This window comes from Manis javanica, chromosome 16 (assembly GCF_040802235.1).
Source record: "Manis javanica isolate MJ-LG chromosome 16, MJ_LKY, whole genome shotgun sequence".
NCBI lineage: Eukaryota > Metazoa > Chordata > Mammalia > Pholidota > Manidae > Manis > Manis javanica.
The window spans coordinates 56765433-56774128 of NC_133171.1; positions in this window are offsets into that span (position 1 = coordinate 56765433).

Below are 8696 nucleotides of genomic sequence, written 5' to 3' on the forward strand. Positions count from 1 at the left end.
AGGGCATTGTTTTTAAATGTATCAAGATGCAGAGCATTTCACTTTCCCGTGGACATCTGTGTTTGGTTATTATGAATAGAGCTGCTATGAATGTTTTGTATAAAAGACTTTGTGGACCTATGTTTTCATCCTTTCTAGGAGAGTTAGTTTCCTATTGCTGCTGTAATAAATTATCACAAACTTAGTCACAAAATAACACAAATTTATTATCTTACAGTTCTCATGGTCAGAAGTCCAAAATTGGTCAGCAGGGCTGTGTTCCTCTTGAATCTTTGGGGAGAATCTGTTCTCTTTCCTTTTCCACTTCTCAAAGCCCTGCATTCCATGGCCCGTTCCTCCATTTTTTCCCCCTTTTTTAAAATTGAGGTACCCCTTTTTTTATCTTAAAGCCATCAGTATAGCATCTTTAACTCTCCCTCTCTCTGACCTCTACCTGCCTCATCACATCTCTTGTCTCTGACTCTCCTGTCTCCCTCTTTCCTTTATAAGGACCCTTATTACACTGGGCCAACCCACGTAATACAGGAAAATATCTCCAACTAGAGGTCTTTGATTTACTCCCTTCGGCAAATTCCCTTTTCCTATGTAAGGTAATGCATTCATAGATTATGGGGATTAAGATGTGGACGTTTTTGGGGGACCATTATTCTGCCTACCGCACTCGGTAAATACATCCAGGAGTGGAACTGCTTTGTTATTAGGTAGATACATATTTTTAGACACTGCCGAACAGTTTTCCAGTTCTCCACTGTTTTATATTCTCAGCAGCAATGTATGAAAGTTCCAGTTACTCAATATCCACACCAACATTTGATGATGCCAGTCTTTTTAATTTTAGCCATTCTAATAGAAATGTATAAAATGAGAAATTAGGAAGAATCGAAGCATAATTATGCAAAATCAAAATAGATGTAGGGACATTTCATTGTTTTAACTTGCACTTCACTGATTGCCAGTGATACTGAACAATATTCAATATTCAACTACAATGATTTGTAGTTCCATATGAATTTTACAACTATTTGTTCTAGACTGTTGAAGAATGCTGTTGGTATGACTAAACATGTTTTTAACTTAGTAAGAATGTTCTAAATAGTTCTTCAGTGTAGTTGTTTCATTGTATAGCCACTATACAACCGCTGCATGAGTATTTCAGCTACTCTACATTCTACCCAATATTTGCTACTGTCTTTTTGCTTTTATTCATTCTAATGAGTGTGAAATTGTATCTCACTATAGTTTTAATTTAAAATGCCTCATAACTAATGATCTTAAGCATCTGTTCAGTTATATTTTCCATTTTTAGAAATTGGAATGTTTGCTGTTGTATTGATTTGCATAAGTTTTTAAATGTATTTTGGCAAGCTAGTCATCAGTTTCAAATATATATATAACAAATGTGTTTTCCAGGCTTGTCTAATCATTTTCTTAATGGTGTCTTTTGATGAGCGGACTATAAATTGATGAAATCCAATTCATCAAATTTTTCTTTTTATGGTTTCTGCTTTTTGTGGTCTCCAAGAAATTTTTGCCTACTCTCAGGTCCTGAGGATATTCTCCATTACTTTCTTCTATAAGTTTTATGAGTCTTAGCTTTACATTTAGGTCTGTGATCACCTCAAATTAATTTTTGTGTATGGAGTGATATAGAAGTCAAAGTTCATTTTTTAACCATTTTATATTGAAAATATAGCTACTTATAAAATGTTTTATTGAACACTTATATTCCTACTACGTAGATTCTATTAATATTTTATTATACTTAATTTATCACCTACTTATTTGCTATCCATCCATCAGTACATTTTTTAAAAATACATTTCCAAATAAATTGCAGACAATAGTGTGCTACCCCCTATATACTTAAGCATAGATCAGTATTATTTACACAAGTGAAATACATAAATTTTTTTTTTTTTGAGAGGGTATCTCTCATATTTATTGATCAAATGGTTGTTAACAACAATAAAATTCAGTATAGGGGGGTCAACGCTCAATGTACAATCATTAATCCATCTCAAGCCTAATTCTCGTCAGTCTCCAATCTTCTGAAGCATAACGAACAAGTTCTTACATGGTGAACGAATTCTTACATAGTGAATAAATTCTTACATGGTGAACAGTACAAGGGCATTCATCACAGAAACTTTCGGTTTTGATCATGCATTATGACCTATAAACAATCAGGTCAAATATGAATATTCGTTTGATTTTTGTACTTGATTTATATGTTGATCCCACATTTCTCCTATTATTATTATTATTTTTATTTTTAATAAAATGCTGAAGTGGTAGGTAGATGCAAGATAAAGGTAGAAAACATAGTTTAGTGCTGTAAGAGGGCAAATGTAGATGATCAGATGATCAGGTGTGTGCCTATGGACTAAGTATTAATCCAGGCTAGACAAGGGCAGCAAGACATCCACGGATGCAGAAGATTTCTCTCAAAGGAGGGGGGGTGAGGTTCTGAGCCTCACCTCACCTCTGTTGATCCCCAAATTCTCACCTGATGGCCCCCCTGCGACTGTGCCTGTCTTAGGTTGTTCCTCCCTTGAGGAATCTTACCCGTCTCTGGCTAACCAGTCATCTTCCGGGGCCATACAGGGAAATGTAAAGTTGGTAAGTGAGAGAGAAGCCATATTGTTTGCAAAGGTTAGCTTTTTACTTCTTTGCAGATTTATGCCCTGTGGCTTCTATGCACAGCACTTGTCTCGAGGTATCTTTACCACCTGGAGGAATTATGATACTCAGTAAATTCGATATGAGGCACGAATTCTATTTAAGGGTTGTAATTAGGAAGGAAGAAGAAAAGCTATAGATGTAGCATATGAAGGAAACTTGGGAGGATTGATTATTTCTTTGACATATCTTCTTGTAGAGTACCTTAAGTATGTATAGGTTTTAAACTACTAACTAATTTGCACACACATATTAACATAATAGGAATACGGTGACATAAACAAAGCAAATCTATAATTACCATCCATCTCCAGTGAAGCCAAGAAAACCATTTAGGCACCCTAGGCATTTGTGAAAATTTATCTATGATATGATGGATATTGTCCAACTGTACTTGAACCATCAGACAAATTAAAGCAGCACATTTCTGGGATCTGTTCACATCCCATATGTTCTTTTAACCATAGATAGTCTATAGTCATGAGATTTTGGAGTGCTACAACTTGCACCCCTCCCAACTCCTGGTTGAGTTCCAACAGTACAGATCCAGTCAAATTCGTTGTCTCACTGTATGCACATGCCAGCCTAGACATCTCCCTCCTCATTCCTATGGCAAGTCCAGGAGACGGTGGGCTGGATGCAGCCACAACCTCAGCATCGTCCGGATACCTGTGGAGGCTTTTTGATGATCATCCCCCGGCACAAGTCCTCCAGAGAGTGCTGATGCTGGAAGCTCCTCCTCATATCGTATCTTAGTTCATTTTCTGGGTATCCAAGCTAGGCCTTGATCTTCTGCATAGAAACAAACAGACCCTTTGCCCACACTTTGACATGCCCTCTATACCACTGTGTAGAACTCATTGGAGGTCAGCACACAGTAACTGCTTTTTTTATTTTTATTTTTTTTAATTCAGAGAAAGGAATATTATCAGAAAAGAGTACCTCCATAGCTGATCATCTGACACCCTTTAAGTGATCAACATTAAGGATATTTAAAGCATGCGTTGATCTTTGATTTACCAATAGTTTTATCCTGTCAAGGAGTAATCCCCCTTTTCTTTCTTTCTTCTTTTTTTTTTTTTTAAATTTTTAATCTACACTTACATGAAGAATACTATGTTTACTATGCTCTCCCCTATATCAGGTCCCCCGTAACAACCACATTACGGTTATTGTCCATCAGCTTAGCAAAATGTTGTAGAGTCACTACTTGTCCTCTCTGTGTTGTGCAGCCCACCTTCCCCTTTCTCCCTCCCCCCGATGCATGCTAATCTTAATACCCCCCTTCTTATTCCCCCCCCTATCCCTCCCTGCCCACCCATCCTCCCCAGTTCCTTTCCCTTTGGTACCTGTTAGTCCATTTTTGGGTTCTGTAATTCCGCTGCTGTTTTGTTCCTTCAGTTTTTCCTTTGTTCCTATACTCCTCAGATGAGTGAAATCATTTGGTATTTCTCTTTCTCCGCTTGGCTTATTTCACTGAGCATAATACTCTCCAGCTCCATCCATGTTGCTTCAAATGGTTGGATTTTTCCACTTCTTATGGCGGAGTAGTATTCCATTGTGTATATGTACCACATCTTCTTTATCCATTCATCTACCGATGGACATTTAGGTTGCTTCCAATTCTTGGCTATTGTAAATAGTGCTGCGATAAACATAGGGGTGCATCTGTCTTTCTCAAACTTGATTGCTGCGTTCTTAGGGTAAATTCCTAGGAGTGGAATTCCTGGGTCAAATGGTAGGTCTGTTTTGAGCATTTTGATGAACCTCCATACTGCTTTCTACAATGGTTGAACTAATTTACATTCCCACCAGCAGTGTAGGAGGGTTCCCCTTTCTCCACAGCCTCGCCAACATTTGTTGTTGTTTGTCTTTTGGATGGCAGCTATCCTTACTGGTGTGAGGTGATACCTCATTGTAGTTTTAGTTTGCATTTCTCTGATAATTAGCGATGTGGAGCATCTTTTCATGTGTCTGTTGGCCATCTGTATTTCTTTTTTAGAGAACTGTCTGTTCAGTTCCTCTGCCCACTTTTTAATTGGGTTATTTGTTTTTTGTTTGTTGAGGCGTGTGAGCTCTTTATATATTCTGGACGTCAAGCCTTTATCGGATCTGTCATTTTCAAACATATTCTCCCATACTGTAGGGTTCCTTTTTGCTCTATTGATGGTATCTTTCGCTGTACAGAAGCTTTTCAGCTTAATGTAGTCCCACTTGCTCATTTTTGCTGTTGTTTTCCTTGCCTGGGGAGATATGTTCAAGAAGAGGTCACTCATGTTTATGTCTAAGAGGTTTTTCCCTTATGTTTTTTTCCAAGAGTTTAATGGTTTCATGACTTACATTCAGGTCTTTGATCCATTTTGAGTTTACCTTTGTATATGGGGTTAGACAATGGTCCAGTTTCATTCTCCTACTTGTAGCTGTCCAGTTTTGCCAGCACCATCTGTTGAAGAGACTGTCATTTTGCCATTGTATGTCCATGGCTCCTTTATCAAATATTAATTGATCATATATGTTTGGGTTAATTTCTGGGGTCTCTAATCTGTTCCACTGGTCTGTGGCTCTGTTCTTGTGCCAGTACCAAATTGTCTTGATTACTATGGCTTTGTAGTAGAGCTTGAAGTTGGGGAGAAATACATAAATTTTAAGTGAACTTTCACTGCTTTGTGACATGACCTGCCTAACACAAACATCTATTAAGGTATAGAATCTTGCCATCATTCCAGAAAATTCCTTCAGTTCTCTTCCCAGTCAATCCCCATTCTCCATACCCGGGAAGCAACCATTGTTCTGGCTTGCTTTTTCCTCACCACAGGTAAATTCTGCCTCTTCTAGGACTTCACTTTATGGAATTATATAGTATGACTCTTTTGTGTAAGGCTTTTTATATTCAGCATAATGTTTTTGATATTCATCCATGTTGATATGTGTATCAATAGTGCATTCCCTTCTGTGGATGAATAATATTTTGTTGTATGGCTATTCCACAGTTTATTCATTCTTCTATTGATAGTCACCTGGGATGTTGCCAGGTAGATTTGTGGCTTTATGAAAATTTTTATACAAGCTTTTTGTGGACACGAATTTTTAGTTCCATTGGGGTAAATACCTAGAAGTGCAATTGTTAGGTCATAGTACAGGTATATTTTTAACTTTTTGATAAGTCATCAAGCACTTTTTTTCACTTCAATATTTTAAATTTAGCCATTCTGGTATATTCCATGTAGTTTTAATTTGCATTTCCCTGGTGACTAATGATGTTGGACATTTTTAAGGTGGTTATTGGCAATTTCTTGTATCTTTGTATGTGATGAGTGTTAAATCTTTTGCCTAATTTTAAAAAATTTGTCAATTATACTTCCACAAAGCTGGAAAAAACTAAAATAAAATTGAACACTCAAAAAGGTAACTTTTTAATTTAGAGATATTTACAGATTTGCAGTTATAAGAAATAATACAGAGAGAGCCTGTGTACCGTTTACCCAGATTAACTTAAAGGTAACATCTTGCAAAACTGTATCTTGAAAATAAAATCTTGCAAAACACTGTTGCAACCAGGATATTGATATTTATACAGTCAAGATAGAGAACCACAACAAGGATCCCTCATGTTGTCCTTTAAAAGCCACACCTATTTCCCTCCCACCCCAATACCTTCCTTAACCCACTAGTCTATACTCTTATTTCTATAATTTTGTTATTTCAAATATGTTATATATATGGAATGATATAGTATGTAGCCTTTTAGGATTTTTTTTTTCACTTAACAATTCTCTGGAGATCCATTCTAGATTGTTTCCTGTTTCAATAGTTTGGTTCTTTTTATTGCTAAGTAATATTATGTGGTATGGATGCACCATACTTTGTTTAACCATTCACTCAGTGAAGGATATCTAGATTGTTGCCAGCTTTTGGTTGTAACAAGTAAAGTTCCTATAAACATTTATATGCAGGTTTTTGAGTAAACATAAACCTTCATTTCTGTAGGATAAATGCCTCAGAGTACAGTTGCTGGGTTGTATGGTGGTTGTGTTTTTTTTGTTTTTGTTTTTAAAGAAACTGCCAGGTTGTTTCCCAGAGTAACTATCATTCCCACCATCAATGTATGAGGGATCCAGTTTCTCTGCATCATTGCTGGCATTTAATGTTAGTCCTTATTTTTTATTTAAGCTATTCTCATAGGTGTGTAGTGAGTACTCACTGTGGTTTTAATTTGCATTTCCCTAGGCTAATGATGTTCAACATCTTTTCATGTGCTTATTTGCCATCTGTATATACTCTTTGGTCTTTTTATGTCTTTGCCCATTTTCTAACTAGATTGTGGGTTTCTTAAAATTGTTGTTTGACAATTCTTTATTCTAGATAATAGTTCTCTGTCATATCTATTTGCAAGTATTTTCTTCCATTCTATGGTTTGTTTTTTCCTCCTCGTACCAGGGTCTTTCACAGGGTAAAATATTTATATTTTGATGAAATCCTATTTATTAATTTTCTTTTACAGATCATATTTTTGTTGTCAAGTCTAAGAAGTCTGCCTAGCACTTGATATTAAGGTGTTCCCATGTTTTTCTCTAGTCTGATAGTTTTATGTCTTACATTAAACCCATGATATGCTTTGAATTAATTTTTGCAAGAGACTTAGGTTAAGGTTTCTTTTTTTGCTTATGGATTGTTGTAGCCATTTGTTGAAAGTCTATCTTGTTGTCCATTTAAAAATTATGTCTTTTTTATTAATGAGTTGTTGTAGCTGTTTCTATATCCCAGATTCTAGTCCTTTGTCATATATATTCTTCCCATTGATGGTTTATCTATTAATTTTCTTAATGTTTTTTGATGAGCACAAGTCTCTAATTTGATGGTGTAATTTATTGATTTTCTTTTATGATTATTGCTTTCTTAACCTATCTACCTTTTAAGTAATGAAAATATGTTTTCCACAAAAGTCTTTATGGTTTTAGTTTTCATGTTAATGTTTATGATTCATCTTAAATTAATCTTTGTGTGTTATCTCTTTGTAGAGATAGGAGTCATGGCTCATTTTTTTCCCTATGCATATCCATTTATTCCAGCACCATTTGTTAAAAAGTCTGTCCTTTCTGCATTGGATTACTCTGTTATCTTTGTTGAAAAGCAAGTAATCATGTAAGTGTGGGTCTCCTTCTAGGTTCTCTATTTTCTTCCATTGATCTATTAGTCTGTCTTTACACCATTATTCCATTGCCATGATTACTGTCACTTTATAGTAAGAACTGACTTTAGGTAATATAAATCCTCTAATTCTGTTCCTTTTCAGTTTTTTTTTTTTTTTGCTATTCGATATAACCTGATAGCATTTTTATAGGAATATGTCAGTTTAGGAATAATGGATTCTTTTTAATACTGAGTTTCCTAATTCATGAATTTGGTATATTTCTCCATTTATTTACGTCTTACTTCATTTTTCAATTGTTTGTTGCTTGTTATATAAATATATCTGATTTTTATGTATTGACTTTAATTCCTTTCACCTTGCTAATTTCAATTATTAATGCTAATATTTTGGGTATAGCTCTCTTTGAATTTTTCCACATACACAATCATATTGTCTACAGATAGTGATGGTTTCTCTTCCTTTCCAACATTATGCCATATATTTATTTTTCATGTCTATTTTACTAGCTAAGGTCTCTAATACAATATTTACTAGTGGTGGGAGCAGATATTCTTGCTTTGTTCCTGATCTTTGTGGGGTAGCATGTATTCTATTATGATTAAGTATGATGTTAGCTATGATTCATAGATATCTATTATCAGATTGAAAAAGTTCACTTTTATTCCTAGTCTGCTTACAGTTTTTATTACAGAAGAATGATTTTATTAAACTTTTCTTAAACCAAATACTTTCCCCAGTTCAAAATGATCATATAGTTGTTCTCTTTTAGTCTGATCATGAAGTTTACTTCATTGTTTGTTTTTTTGTAAAGTTAAGCTAATCTTATATTTTTGTATTAATTTCTTTGGTCATAGTATATTTCACT